Genomic DNA, 16,735 nt, shown 5'->3' with positions numbered 1-16,735 from the left:
TTGCTTTTGGTTGTAGATTGATGCTTGCTATGATATTATAAAAGGTCTCTTTTCTTATACTTTGTGGAGTTCTTAGTGTGAAAGTATTATTCTTTGTCAAAAGCTTTTTCTTATTCTATTGAGGTGATCATGTGGTTTTGGATGCTTTAGTTTTAAAAATAATTAAATTATGTTGATTTCCAAATGTTGTATTATCCTCACATCTCTTATATGAATCCCATTTGATCCAAAGGAATGATTTATTTGATTAAATTTTTTTGAGTCAATATTCATTAATGATATTGGTCCACAGTTTTCTTTCTATGTTTCCTTTTCCCCTGAATTAGATATTAGATTGACATATGTCTCAAAAATGGATTCTGGCAGTGTGTTTATTTCTTGGGTTTTGAGAATAATTCATGAAGTGTGCATACTAGTTTTTCCCCTTAAACTCTTTATCTTCTGTCATAGAAACAATACTTGGTCTTAGTTCTATGGTGTAAGAGCAGCAAAGATTAGACAATTGAGATTAAGTGGTTTGCTCAGGGTCATAGAGCTAGGAAGAGTCTGAGATCAGATTTAAACCCAGGACCTCTCATCTCCAGGCCTAGCTCTCTATCCAATAAGCCACCTATACTAACTGTTTTTTTAAAATTTGGAGAATTTTTCCTGTGAATCCATCAGATCCAATAGTTTCGTCATTTGGTAGTTTCTTTCCTGAGGTCAGGTTCTTTAAGATCTGTAATGGGTTTTCTGACAATCTGGGTATCATATTTTAGAAGCTATTCCCCTTTTTTATGTGTATATGTTTTAGGCTTTTTTTTAGCATTTAATTGTATACAACATCTTCTGATTATTTACTTAATTTCTTGCTTTGCTGTGATTTCACCTTAATTAATTACTATTTTATTGATTTGATGTCTGTGTTCATTTTTGTTCAGAATAATTAAATCAATTTTATTAGTCTTTTCAAAGAACCAGTTTTGCGTTTTATTTATAATTTCTATGGTTTTTATTTTTTATTTACCTATTTTCCATATAATTTTCCATATTTTTCATTTGGACTTATTTTGGGTTTATTTGATTTTCTGATTTTTACATGTATATATTTTATTAATAAATATTCTCTTTTTTATTTTGTTAACATGATTGCAGGCACATGATTTCCCCCTTGTTGATTGCTTTAGGTTTATCTCAGACATTTTCTTATATTCTTTCATTATTATAACATTGGCTGAAGGTAGGACATTTTCACACCCATTGATCTCTATCCTTTTTGACCTTTTTAATAAAAACAACTATTTTTACCTGAAAATCTCCTTTCTATGTCCATGTTCTCTTACTCCTCTAGAAATTCCCCAGCCTTTAACCTCATCCCCCTTCACCCATAGGAGAATTCATCAATAGAACTCCTTCCTATCTCCAAAGTCTCTATCTTGTTCCTTCTTTTTCAATTTTTTACCTTTTTCTCTTCACTCATTCCATAATGGGTTTTTCCCTTTCTGAGAGCAAATAGGTCACCTTCCTCTCATTGCTAGCCTTTGATTTGACCTGGACACATCATCACTTCTCTCTAACCTTTTGCTCTTATCCTCTCTTTCATGTAATCTCCTTGTAATAATATATTATAATATAATAATATATAGTAATATATATAGTATATATAGCATGTATATAGTATATTATATATTATGTAATAATATATATAGTAATATATTATAACTAATATAGTCTCACAAAAGGAGCATTCACCTGTAGGCAGGGTTCTCTTCATAATGCCCCCTGTCTGCCTCTTCACTGTTATCTCCAACAGATTTCTGCATTCACACCTAACATGGTTCATTTAGAAAGAAATTTCACACCAGTATTTCCATTATCACTCTGTTGCTCTTCTTGTTGACTGCATTTTTTCATTCCTCCTCTATAATTTGAAGGGTTCAAGAAACAAATAATTTCTTTAGTTCTGCCTTTCTTTCTAAAATGGTTTCAAATTTCTTCTTTATAATTTAATTCTATTATTTTGTCTTGTATGATATTAAGGCCAGATTTTCAGGATAGGTCACCCTGGGCTGCATGGTAAACATCAGTTGTTTTTGGATCCTATTATTCATTTCCCTCTTCTATTTAGGTTGTAGGTACAGAATAATATTACATTATTCAAATATTCTTTCCTTTGCATTTAAACACCTTTCTACTAATGGATTATAGAACTTATTGTTTTCGAATTGAATTATTAAATTTAGGCACTGTATCTTGGTGTTTGCAGCCTTGTTTTTTTTTTCTTAAGGTAATTTGTAAACTTTTCCAATTGGAATTTTATTTCTTATGTTCAGAAGTTCTGGGCAGTTCTCTTCTGTTATTTCATTCATTATGGTATTAAAGTATTTTGTCCTGTCTTCTTCTGGGATACCTATAATTCTTGTGTTGACTTTACAGTTTAAGTTTTTGAGGGTAGCATATTTGCTTGCTTAGTGAAAATACTTTCTTTTCTTCTTTTTCATATTTTCTTTTAATGCTCTTGTTTTTTGATTCTCTTCTAGGTTGTCATTCACTTCTGTGTATCTGCATTCTCACTCCATTTTTCCCCTCTCTTCTGTTACTTTGATGAGGCATGCCACTGCAGATTCAAGTTTTTCTATTCTACTTATGTTTGTTGCATAAGACATGAATTTCTTATCGAAATATCTCAAAAAGGGTGAGTTGTGTTTCCATAACCTCCTCAAATTCTACGTGGTCCTCTGTCTCATCAAGTGCTAGATCATTTTCCTTCATTTTGCTCTACTTATTTAGAGATGTCTGAATGTATTTACTAAATTTGGAGGTCATATTTCCTTGTGTTGCTATCTTTCCTGTTGATTTATCTGTTTATTGTCAAGGTCTTTGGAATTTCTTCTTCCTGAAATCATTGGTATTTTCAGCCTTTTCTTCCTCCTCCCACCCCTTGTGCCATTTTCCTTATTAATCACTCCTAAATCCTTCACCTCTGATTGTGGTTTCTTTGGGTGTTGGATCTTAGCCTCTTACTATATGGGACAGTTCGGTTTACCCAAGTAGGTCTTTGTCCCAAATAATTTTTGGATATTAAGAACTGTCCTAATAGGGGTTTTATGATCTTTTCCTCAAGCTTGGTGAAATGTTATACTCCTGCTCCCATACATTATGTCCTGTCTTGTTGACTTATCCTACTCTTTGTGTTCTTTAGTTCTCTGTGCTAGCACCAGAAAGAAATTCAGTGCCTTCTTTCTTGGGCACCAACAGAATCTCATTCCCTCAGCTCTGGAAGATCAGTCTGCTTTCTCTGACACTAGCAGTTCAGAGCCTATTTCCATAGCTTTGGAAGTTCAGAGCTTTGTAGCACTTGTTATGGGTTGCAGTCCTCAGCAAGTTTTTGATTCTGAAGGGATAAGGCCAAGCTAGATGCCAAGACCAGAACTAGAGTCTCTATTGCACTAGAGAGAGGGAGTTGGAGAGCAAAACATGAGCTTTGATGCAAGCCTGTGTATGTCCTTGGGTCTGCTATTACAGCTTCACTGTGATGATGTGGAATATATGGGAGCTATATTGAGTGAGATTAGGGTCAGTGAACATCCTGTTTTGAGTTTTTTTTAAACCTTCTTTTGGGTTCTGAGTGTCCTAGACTTTGGAATTGCTTTATCTTTGGCACATAATTTCTGTTTGAAGAGGACTGAGAGGTTTTGATTGGAGAAAAATGTCTGTTCTGCCATCTTGTTACCTATATGATTTAGAGGTTCTTCTCTATAAAATCTTATAGTATTCATAGCAAAGCACTTTCCTTACAACAACCTTCTAAGTTATTATTATTATTATTCCTATTTTATAGCAGAAGAAACTACATTTCAGAGAGGTTTTCTCCATGACTAACTAGCAGGTGACCAAGGAGCCACTGAAACTCAGGCCATTTGATTCAAATGTAGGAGTCCCTTTATTCTTCTGTGTTATTTAATCCCAGAGATGGGTGTTAATATGGACTTTGGATGAGAGGTATCAAAGCTGCTTAGAGCAGAGATAATATGCCTCTATGGTAACTAGAATGGTACAGCGGATAGATAACTTAGCCTGGAGTTAGAAGGACATGAATTCAAATAATAATAGCACCGGTTTCCAGGTTTGTTGAGAAGATCAAATGGGATAATATTTGTAAAGCACTTAGCACAGTACTAACCCATGATAGATACTCAGTAGGTGATTAATAGATTCTGATGGAGGGGACCTGCCTAATGACTATAGTTCAATATAACACTAGTGGATGGCACCAACAGGGAGCAGAGTAGCACAGAGGGGAAAACAGACCAACCCAGGGCCCCAGCACTATGTAGGAGGTCACAATCCAAATGAATCATCAGACCAGCAGACTTCAGCTGCAATGTGAAGAACTAAACCTTGGAGTCAGAAATTTTACAATAAGGAAGTTGCCAGAGATATGTGAACTGCCCCCATCATGTATGTTCCCAATGTGTATCTTTTTTCCAAGCATGATCCCTATGCCCTCTTCTTATGTGTTTCCTGCATGTAGAACCCCTTTGTGTTTTTCATGTGTATACCACTCTTTATGTGGGTTCCACACACATGTTCCTTATGTGTATTTCCTCTCATCAGTGATGATTCAGTCTGTGGAAAATGGACCCTTGAGGTTTAGGGAGGAACTTGTCTTATTGCTGTATTGTTCAATATTTACGTTTTGATCTGGTATATCACTTAGTTGATCTGATAAAAGAAGCATTGGCGGAGACTTAGAGGCTGGGATTTTTAGTGGATGCTGACCCAGATTGTGTCTTGAACCTATGGTATCCTTTTTGGGGGAAGTATTATAAAGTTATACTTTTACTAAGTATATATCATTCCTGCACAGCATCTGTACTTATTGTAGTCACTGATTTCATTTTATGTATGAAGAAACTGAAAATCAATGAACTGATCAATAAACATTTATTGAGTATCAATTATATGGCAAGCACCCTGCTAGGGTCTAGTTATATAAAAATTATAGTAGGGTAATATTATGTATTGGCATATACATCTATACATGCGTATAGAACAAGCTTTTTTTCTGAAGGGGAAGGCACTAGCAGCAAGAGGAGGATTCATGAAAAAGGAAGCATTTCGACTGACTCTTGAGAGAAACTTTGGATTCTGAGAGACAGGGATGAGGAAGGATTGCACTCCAGGAATGAAGAACAGCCAATACCAAGTTATTGAGGTGGGGATTAAGTGTCCTGTATGAGGAACAGTAAGGAGGAAAATTTGGTTGGATTGTGGAGTGCATGAAAGGGATTCAGATGAAAGAATTCTCAGAGAGCCTAAGTCACTTGCCTGTGGCCATATGACTAGAAAGTATTATAAGTAGGATCCATGCACATATGTATATATTTGTTTATGATGAGGAAAAACCCACTTGAGGGAAAATATACATAAAAAAGGTAGAATTTAGTTAGATACCAACAATGTCTGTTAGGAAAATGAGAAAATACACCATTCGAATGTAATCATAAGAGTGTATAGCCACTTTGATCTTTTTACCCTTTCTCATCTATTTGTTCTGTGATATAACAATCTTACCATTGTAGGCAGGGAGAATATCATTACTTCCACAGAAGAGATGAGGAAACTGAGGCTTGGAGACTTGCTTAAAATTACAGAGTAAACCAGTATGAAACTCTCAACCTGATGCTAGGATTCTTTTTAAATCTTAATTAGGAGTCTGACTAAATATAGCATTACAAGGTCATTGGCTAACTAGTACCTTGTTTATTAAATAGATTGTTGGGTGATAATTCATAAGAACAGTAGCATCATACCTAATTAAAAGGGATGACATAATACTACTGGAATGTGGTTCTATTCTAATGCTTGCTATGATGGAGGCATATCTTAGGGAAAGTCATATGCTCATCATCATAAATTATATTTACATAGCACTTTAAGACTTTTAAATACTTTCCTTACAACAAGTGTTGACTTCTGTTGATCAAAGATATCGAGGTCTTTGGGCTCAAGACTTCTCAGGGTGACCTGCCTCATTTCTTCTAGTTGACTCAGTATTGGCTAATCACAGACAAATTAAACAACAAGAAACAAAAATAAAATTATAAGAATATAGTGAAATCATTTAGACAATAAGCATTTATTAAGCACCTATTGGATGCCCAGAATTATATTTAGGAATACAAAGGAAAGCAAAAGATCATCCCTTTGCTCAAGGAGTTCACGTTCTAATGGGGGTTACAAGAAATGAACCAATATATACAAACAAGCTATACACAGGATAAATAGGAAATAATTAGTGGAAGGAAGGCACTAGATTAAGAAGGATTGATAAAGGTTTCCTATAGAAGATGGAAATTAAGATGACAGTTAATAGAATCCAAAGAATCCATGAGATAGAGATAAAGAAGGAGAATATTCTATGCATGAAGGATAGCCATAGAAAATGTCTGAGCCCAGAGATGGAATATCTTTTTAAGTAAGGAGATTAGTGTTAATGGATCAAAGAGTATGTGGCCAGGGTGCAAATTGGGAAAAGCCAGAAATGAGGTATAAGAACATTGGAAAAGTGGGGAAGCTGTACTTGGATATGAAGAGCTTTAAATGCTAAAAAATGTCTTTGTATTTGGGAGGACATAGAAAACCACTGGAATTTATTGAGTGATCAATGCTTTAAGAACTTTGGTGGTTAAATGGAAGATAGACCAAAGTAGGGAAAGACTTGTAACAGGCACATTAACCAGTTGGCTATGGTGACCATCAGATGTGAGATGATGAAGGTTTTGACCACAATGGTATCAGTATCAGATGAGAGAATGGGGCATATCCAAGAGATAGTTCAAAGGTGAAATCATTTGGTCTTAGCATCAGATTGGATAGGATGGGGTGAGAGATAATGAGGAGTTAAGAATGACATCTAGGTTGCACTAGAGCATGGTAGTGCCTTTGATAGGATTATGAAAGTTTAGAAAGAAGGAGGGTTTTGGGGAAACTTAATGAATGGAATTTAAGATGCCTATTGGTGGGGGCAGTTAAGGAGCACAGTGGATAGAGTGCTAGGCCTAGAGTTAAGAGGACCTGTATTCAAATTTGACCTTAGGCACTTCCTGGCTGAGTGAGTCACTTTACCCCAATTTCCTAGCCCTTAGTGCTCTTCTGCCTTGGAACTGGTATTTAGTATCAATTCTAAGAAGGAAGGTAAGGATTTTTTAAAAAGATGCCCATTTATTATCCAGTATGAGATGTTTGATAGTGTAAAAAAATAGACTTGAATACAGGACTACAATCCCCACGAGCCTTTGCTCCACTTCCCCAGAATGCCTTGTAATCTCACCTGGACCGAGATGGAGAAGGTATTTAAGCTGATTCAAAGGCTTTTGAGCTCTCTTGGCGCTTGGACTTCCGTTTTGGGGCAGGCCTGGTTTTTTTCATAATGTAGGTGAGGTTGTGTCTAGGCCACTCTATGGCCTGGACAAGTGTTTTTTATCCTGTATTTTCTTTAATCCTTAATCTTCAATAAAACCTCTAAAAAATATAATACTCCTTGCAGAGAGAAACTAATTTCTACCTGCCTCAGATGCCTCAGTCTCCCCCGTCTCCCCAAATTCCTAAATTTTAACTGTTACAATAGGCAGTTGGAAATGTGAGACTGAAGGTCAGCAGAGATTAGAGCTGGATAGTGTAAAAGTGAGGGAAACTAAAAGGGGGAAGGGATCAGAGAGTAGCTGTTTGGGGACTGAGTTCTGTGTGGCACTTCCTCTTTCTTCCTGAGTTATGCTGTTTTCAGTGGAGTCAAGTAGTTCAGATTATAGGGTAAGTCTACTCCCCACATCTTTCTTCTATTGATGGATTGAAATTCCCCTCCTGTTACATAGACTCTGAATCAATTCTGTTATAATTCAAAATATCTGTTTTATTTTAAAAGGAAGGGAGAGGGCAGAGGGAAAAGAGGAAAGTCCCCACTATCTTTTTCCTATGGCAACTTCCCAGGGCTTGACCAAAACTCTCTCCATGGAATATGGCTTTGAATTTCCCCTAAGGGAAAAATATAGTCTCTTTTCCAAAGGTTGTCTTCAGTTGGGCATGAAGAATTTCATTCAGTTCAATTCAGGCAAAGGGTTTTCAGATGAGTATTTCTCTCATGCAACTCCCTTAGAGTCCTAGATAAGAAAAGCAGAAGTTTCTCTCTGGCTCCAACTGTTTTGAACTTGGAACTCTCCCATCCCCAGCAGGTCCTCTGAATGCTCCATTTGCCCCTCCTGGAGCATTTTCTTCAAATTTCAGATTTTCTTTGCTTTTGGACATTCCCTTATTCACAACTCCCCCATTTCTGTGTTCCTACAAAAGTCAACCAGACTTCGTCCATTATGGTTCTTTACTTACCTGAATGATATAATAATGTTTTCTACCTATCTATTCTATGACATATACTATTCTAAATATTCCACCACCAGCCAAAAATACAAATCCTAATCTTATCTCTACTATCTTAATTCTTCTTATATCCTAATCTAAGATTTTGGGTTTACAGGAAAGTGGAAAAAAGGCATGGAAAGTCAAATTCAAATACAGAAGCAATTTGAACACAAACAACAGATTCAACAATTGTAACATCTTTGTAACAAAGTAAATTTTCCTATCACAATGAATGATAACAATTGTATTACCTATGAACTTTTATAAACTCTGTTAACTCCTAAGGTAACTATATGTCTATAACTCATTTTAAGATATATAATAATTCTGTCCCTAAACTGTCTCAAGTTTCAAACTTCCCTTAGCTAATCTTTCCCAGTGTGTTAATTGTTAGTCCATTAGTATCCTAAAACTATATTGGTAAATTAATCCATTAGTATGATACAAATGTGCATTGTTCTTTCTGTACAAACTTTACATGTGTACAACTATGATACATTTGTACATGAGTCTTGGCCAGAAGTCATTCAGACAAGAGTCTTTGTAACTTCTTGCCTGCATGAGTCCTGCAAAAGCCCCAATAGGTTGATTTTTATTTTCATGCAACCCCAAATCATCAGTATGAAATATTGTACGTGCTAATTATGAATTGTTCCATACTTTCTCCATCTATGAGTACTCTTCATGTTATGCTTTTGGTGTAAATGAATATGCATTGACCTACATGTGAGATTAACATGCATGATGAATAATCTTATGTGACCCCTTATCATCAGGCCTTGATTTTAAAGTTCTTTTCGTGTCCTTGGTGTTGATTGAATGCAAATATACAGGTCTTGTGACTTCCCCTGTACAGCATGCATATTGACTTGTTGTCTCACCTTGATTGAAGTCTTGTGTTCTCTGATGATTTTAAAATACAAATTCATGCATGTGTGTAAGATTATCATATGCATGTGTGTAAGATTGATCTTTTTCATGTATGCATGTACATGTAAGTAAGTCTGAAATCTTCCTTTGTGCATGTCAGTCTTCTATGGTGTGAAATCTTCATGCATATGTGTATGCAATTGTATTTTTTCTAATCTGTGATAAATGCGTCCTATGATTTTGAGGTTTGATATTGATTTTTGTCATTTGATATCTGATTCTTTGGAGATCTGGATCTATGGAGACTTTGATATTGGAAGATTTGAATATTTGAATAACTGGAGATGAAAAATTTCTTTTACTTTTGATTTAACCTTGATTGTTGTTATAAACAGAAATTCTTCATGATGTTATATGTTAGCAGAGATATGTTTTTGTTTTTTCTATGAGTAAGAATTTGTTTCACTGTCAGCAGAGAATTGATTGTTATCTGGAGCTATTTTCTTGATACCTAGGATTATCTCATGTTTTTATGCAGTACTTTATACTGTTTTTTCTTCTTTTATTCTCATTCCATTTATAGGGAGAATTTAAGTTGTTGTTAGGATATTTGGTATTACTTCAGATTTTTTATATTTCTTTTGCATTCTATTCAGAATTTTCTTCTAAATTTTCTATGTTGCTGTCAATATTATGGGTATAATGTTGTTTCACATGTGATATTTCCTTTGCTTTTGGCCATTCCCTTATTCACAATAGGTAGATTTGGAAATCATCAGCATAGCAATGATAATTAAAATCCAGGGGAGATCATGAGATCACCAAGTGAAGCAGCATAGAGGGAGAAGAGAAGTTTTTATTTTTCCAGATTACCTGTCAATTATATGACAATTTCAAATATTTGATTTCTGACATTTTGCAATCTGTATTCTCTGTCTCTGTCCTAAGTTTCCTCCCTCTCTAAGAAGGCAGGCAATATGATATAGATTGTACATATATTATATAATACATATTTCCATGTTCTTCATGTTGTGAAATAAGACATATCCTGGTTACATGAGAGAAAAATTCATGGAGAAAATAAAATGAAGAATGGTATGTTTCAATATTCATTCAGATTCTGCCTATTTCTTCTGAGGTGATGGATATCTTATTTTGTCATGAGTCCCTTGGAGCTGTCTTGGATCCTTTCCTTGTTGATAATAGTTGTCATTCACAATTGATCATCATGCTTTATTGCTGTTACTGTGTACAATATCCCCTTGGTCTTGTTCACTTCACTTTACATCACTTAATATAAGTCTTTCGAGGATTATTTGCAATCATTTGTTTGTTATTTCTTATAGCACAATAGCATTTTTTACAATCATATATCACAGCTTTGATCGACATTCCTTCAATTTCCAGTCCTTTGCCTCCACAAAAAAGCTGCAATAAATATTTTAGAACATACAATTTATTTTCCTTTTTCCTTGATGACCTTAGGAAATAAACCTAATAGTGGTATTGCTGGATCAAAATGTATACACAGTTTTATAACTCTTTGAGTATAATTCCAGATTTATTCTGGAATTTACAACCAAAATGGTTGGATCAATTCACAGTTCCACCAACAAAGTAGGTGTCCCCATTTTTCCACATCCCCTCCAACATTTATCATTTTGCTCTTTTTATCATTTTAGCCAATCTGATAAACAGGAGATAATATTAGAGCTGTTTTGATTTGAATTTTTATAATTAATAATGATTTAGAACATTTTTCATGCACACATATATTTTTAATTTATTCATCCCCAAACTGCCTATTCATATCATTTGACCATGTATCAACTGAGGAATGACTCATATTCTTATATAATTGACAAAGCTCTCTATATGTTTTAGATATGAGATCTCACAACTTATTGCTTTCCCAATTAATTGCTATCTAATTTTGGCTACATTAGTATTATTTGGACAAATTTGTATTTAAATTTTTTTTCTTTTTTTATTAATTTGGTCAATTTTGATCATTATTCCCTGGTTACAAAAATCATTTTCTATTCCTCCTTCCCCTCACATCTTGTAGCCGAGGCACAATTCCACTGGGCATTACATGTGTCTTTGATTGGAATTCATTTCCATATTGTTGGTATTTGCACTAGGATGTTCAATCAGAGTCTACATCCCCAGCCAAATCCCCCTCAATCCATGAAACAAAGCAGTTGTTTTACTTTGGTATTTTTACTCCCACAGTTTTTCCTCTGAATGTGGATAGTGTTCTTTCTCATACATTCCTCTGGGTTGTTCAGGATCACTGCATTGTCACTAATGAAGAAGTCCATTACATTCCATTGTACCACAGAATATCAGTCTTTGTGTACAATGTTCTTCTGGTTCTGCTCCTTTCACTCTGTATCACTTCCTGGAGGTTGTTCTAGTTCCCATGGAATTCCTCCACTTTATTATCCCTTTGAGCATAATAGTATTCCATCACCAACATATACCACAATTTCTTCAGCCATTCCCCAATTGAAGGGCATCTCCTCATTCTCCAATTTTTTGCCACCACAAAGAGTGCAGCTGTGAATATTTTTGTACAAGTCTTTTTTCCTTATTATCTCTGTGAGGTACAAACACAGCAGTGCTATGGCTGGATCAAAGGGCAGACAGTTTTTAGTGCCCATTGGGCATAGTTCCAGATTGCCCTCCAAAATGGTTGGATCAATTCACAACAACTTTGCCACATCCCATCCAGCATTCATTACTTTCCTTTGCTGTCATGTTAGTCAATCTGCTAGGTGTGAGGTGATACCTCAGAGTTGTTTTGATTTGCATCTCACTGATTTATAAGAGAATTAGAGCACTTTTTCATGTGCTTATTAATGGTTTTGATTTCTTTCATGTCCCTTGCCCATTTACAATTGGGGAATGGCTTGATTTTTTTGTACAGTTGATTTAGCTCTTTGTACATTTGAGTAATTAGACATTTGTAAGAGTTTTTTGTTATGAAGATTGTTTCCCAGTTTATTTCCCTTCTGATTTTGTTTGCATTGGTTTTGTTTGTACAAAGGCTTTTTAATTTGATGTAGTCAAAATTATTTATTTTACATTTTGTGACTCTTTCTAAGTCTGGCTTGGTTTTAAAAAATTTTCCCTTCCTAAAGATCTGACATGTATACTATTCAGTGTTCACATAATTTACTTAAACTTTCCTTCTTTATGTTTCAGGTCATTCACCTATTCTGAGTTTATCTTGGTGTAGGGTGTGTGGTGTTGATCCAAGCCTAATCTCTCCCATACTGTCTTCCAATTGTTCCAGCAGTTTTTTTTTTTATCAAATAGTGGTCTTTTGTCCCCAAAGCTGGGGTCTTTGGGTTTATCATAGACTGTCTTGCTGAGGTCACCTACCCCAAGTCTATTCCACTGATCCTCCTTTCTGTCTCTTAGCCAGTACCAAATTGTTCTGATGACCACTGCTTTATAGTATAGTTTGAGATCTGGGACTGCAAGGCCACTGTCCTTTGTATTTTTTTCATTATTTCCCTGGATATCCTTGGTCTTTTTTTCTTCCAAATGAACTTTGTTATGGTTTTTTCTAATTCAGTAAAAAAAGGTTTTTGGAAGTTTGATGGATATGGCACTAAATAAATAAGTTTGTGTAGGATGGTCATTTTTATTATGTTAGCTCGTCCTACCCATGAACAGTTAATGTTTTCCAATTGCTCAGATCTAGTTTTAGTTGCGTGGAAAGTGTTTTGTAGTTGTGTTCATATAGTTCCTGTGTTTGTCTCAGCAGATAGATTCCTAAGTATTTTATATTGTCTAGGGTGATTTTGAATGGAATTTCTCTTTCTAATTCCTGCTGCTAAGATGTGTTGGAGATAAATAGAAATGCTGATGACTTCTGTGGTTTTATTTTGTATCCTGCAACTTTACTAAGATTGTTGATGATTTCCACTAGCTTTTTAGTTGATTCTCTAGGATTTTTAAGTAGACCATCATATCATCTGCAAAAAGTGATAGCGTGGTCTCTTCATTGCCAATTTTAATACCTTCAATTACTTTTTCTTCTCTAATTGCTACTTCTAGTGTTTCTAGTACAATGTCAAATAATAGAGGTGATAATGGGCATCCTTGTTTCACTCCTGATCTTATTGGGAAGGTTTCTAGTTTATCCCCATTGCAGATGATGTTTGCTGATGGTTTTAGATATATACTATTTATTATTTTTAGGAAAGACCCTTCTATTCCTATACTTTCTAGTGTTTTTAATAGGAATGGGTGTTGTATTTTGTCAAAGGATTTTCTGTGTCTATTGAGATAATCCTGTGATTTTTGTTGGTTTTCTTGTTGATATGGTCAATCATGTGGATGGTTTTCCTGATATTGAACCATCCTTGCATTCCTGGTATAAATCCCCCATGATCATAGTGAATAACCCTCCTGATTACTTGCTGGAGTCTTTTTTCTAGTATCCTATTTAAGATTTTTGCATCTATGTTCATTAAAGAGATTGGTCTATAGTTTTCCTTCTCGTTTTTTACCTGCCTGACTTTGGAATCAGTACCATATTTGTGTCATAAAAGGAATTTGGTTGAACTCCCTCTTTGCTTATTATGTCAAATAGTTTGTATAGTATTGGGATTAGCTATTCTTTGAATGTTTGATAGAATCTACTTGTGAATACATCAGGCCCTGGGGAATTTTTCTTAGGGAATTCTTTGATGGCCTGTTCAATTTCTTTTTCTTATATGGGATTATTTAAGAATTCTATTTCTTCTTCTGTTAATCTAGGCAATTTATATTTTTGTAAATATTTATCCATATCACCTAGATTAGCTGTATAATTGGGGAAAATATTTTTTAATGATTGTCTTAATTTCCTCTTCATTGGAGGTAAGTTCTCCCTTTTCATCTATGATACTATCAATTTGATTTTCTTCTTTTCTTTTTTTAATTAGATTGACCAGTACTTTGTCTATTTTGTTTGTTTTTTCAAAATACCAGCTTCTAGTCTTATATATTAGTTCAATAGTTCTATCAATTTTGATTTTATTAATTTCTCCTTTAATTTTTAGCATCTCTAATTTGGCTTTCTTCTGGGGATTTTTAATTTGTTTGCTTTCAGGTTTTTTGATTTGCATGTTGAAATTATTGACCTCTACCCTCCCTAATTTGTTAATATATGAACTCAAGGATATAAATTTTCCCCTGGGTAGTGCTTTGCCTGCATCCCATATAGTTTGAAAGGATGTTTTATCATTGTCTTTTTCTTCAATGAAATTATTAATTGTTTCTATAATTTGTTCTCCAACTAATCGATTTTGGAGAATCATATTGTTTAATTTCCAATTAATTTTTGATTTGGCTCTCCATGTACCCTTACTGATCATTATTTTTATTGCTTTATGATCTGAAAAGGCTGCATTTATTATTTCTGCTTTTCTGCATTTGTAGGCCATATTTTTATGACTTTGTGAATGTACCATGTGCTGCTTAAAAGAACATGTATTCCTTTTTGTCCCTATTTATTTTTCTCCATATATCTATTGACTCTAGCTTTACTAAGATTTCATTCACCTCCTTTACCTCTTATTTATTTATTGATTTGATTTATCTAAATTTCATAGTGGTAGGTTCAGGTTTCCCACTAGTGTAATTTTACTATGTATTTCCTCCTTCAATTCTACTAGTTTTTCCATTAGAAATTTGGGTTCTATACCATTTGGTGCATACATGTTGAGTAGTGATATTTCCTCATTGTCTATGCTCCCTTTTATCAGGATGTATTTACCTTCTCTATCCCTTTTAATCAGGTCTATTTTCACTTTGTCTTTGTCAGACATCATGATTGCAACACCTGCCTTCTTTCTATCAGTTGAGGCCCAATAGGTCTTGCTCCAACCTTTAATTCTGACCTTGTGAGTATCTACCCGCCTCATGTGTGTTTCTTGAAGACAACATATGGTAGGATTTTGGATTCTAATCCACTCTCCTATTCTTCTACATTTTATGGGGTGAGTTCATCCCATTCACGCTCAGAGTTATGATTGTCACTTGTGAATTCCCTATCATTTTGATATCTTCTCCTAGTTCTGTCCTTTCTTCTTTTGCTATATCCTTTTAAACCAGTGGTTTACTTTTAACCAATCCCCCTAATCCCCTCCCTTGGTATGCTTCCCTTTCTGGTCCCTCCATTTTTGTTCCCTTCTTGTTTTTGTTTTTTGGTCTGTTAAGTTCCCCCCCTCCTTCTCTCCCTTTTTGTACTCCTTCCTCCCTATCCCCCCTTAGTTTTACTTTCTCTCTTACCCTGTAGGATAAGATAGAGTTCAAGATCCCATTGGATCTAGATGCTCTTCCCTCTCAGAGTTGATTTCTCTGGGAGTAAGATTTAAATATTCTCTATTAGCACTCTCTTCCTCTCCTTTTAATAAGAGTATTCTTCCCCTCCCCTTCCCATGTGTATCTTTGTGTGAAAAACATTATTCTATTTATTTTGTTTCTTCAGGTATCTCTTTGTGCCCTCTTAGATTCCCCCCTTTTTCTTTTTTTCCATATCATCTTTTAGCCATTAATGCCCCAATCTTACAATGAATACAGTTTTTGAGAGTTACAAATAACATTTCCATATATATATATATATATATATATATATATATATATATATATATATAATTTGATTTAATTGTAGCCCTTAAGGAGGAGAGTTTGAATACAGAAAAAAGAACATTTTTCTCCTTTCCCCTCTTTTTCTTATTTACCTTTTCATGTTTCTCTCACTCTTTGTGTTTCGATATCAAACTTTCTACTTAGTTCTGGTCTTTTCTTTATAAATACTTGGAAATCTTCTATTTTGTTGAATGCCCATACTTTCCCCTGGAAGTATATGGTCAGTTTTGATGGATAAATGATTCTTGGTTGAAGACCCAGTTCTCTTGCCTTTCTGAATATCATGTTCCAGGCCTTGCAGTCCTTTAGTGTGGAAGCTGCCAGATCTTGTGTGATCCTGATTGGTGCTCCTTGGTATCTGAATTGTCTCTTTTTGGCTTCTTGTAGAATTTTCTCCTTAGCTTGAAAGCTCTGGAATTTGGCGATTACATTCCTGAGAGTTGTCTTTTTCAGGATTTAGTAGAGAGGGTGTTCTGTGAACTCTTTCAGTGTCTATTTTGCCTTCTTGTTCAAGAACATCAGGGCAGTTTTCTTGGATGATTTCTTGTAGTATGATGTCAAGGTTTCTGTTTATTTCTGGCCTTTCAGGTAGTCCAATGATTCTCAAATTGTCTCTCCTTCCTCTGTTTTCCTGATGTGTTATCTTGTCAGTGAGATATTTTATGTTTTATTCTATTTTGTCAGTCTTTTGACTTTGCTTTATTAATTCTTGCTGTTTTGCAATATCATTGGTTTCCAGTTGTTCAATTCTGGTCCTTAAGGCCTGTTTTTCTGCTTTAACTTTTTGATTTTATGCTATAATTTTTTTTATTCTCTT

The 16,735-nt window shown here is 34.7% G+C and overlaps 1 long non-coding RNA gene across 2 annotated transcripts in view; it reads left to right on the top strand.

Annotated features, from left to right (window-relative positions):
* The window catches only part of LOC130458503 (uncharacterized), a 243,554-nt gene that overhangs the window by 155,714 nt on the left and 71,105 nt on the right, over nucleotides 1-16,735 (top strand). The gene's annotated exons all lie outside the window — the stretch shown is intronic.

Source organism: Monodelphis domestica, chromosome 3 (genome assembly GCF_027887165.1).
Source record: "Monodelphis domestica isolate mMonDom1 chromosome 3, mMonDom1.pri, whole genome shotgun sequence".
Classification (NCBI taxonomy): Eukaryota; Metazoa; Chordata; class Mammalia; order Didelphimorphia; family Didelphidae; genus Monodelphis; species Monodelphis domestica.
This window is presented reverse-complemented; position numbering and strand designations above follow the sequence as displayed.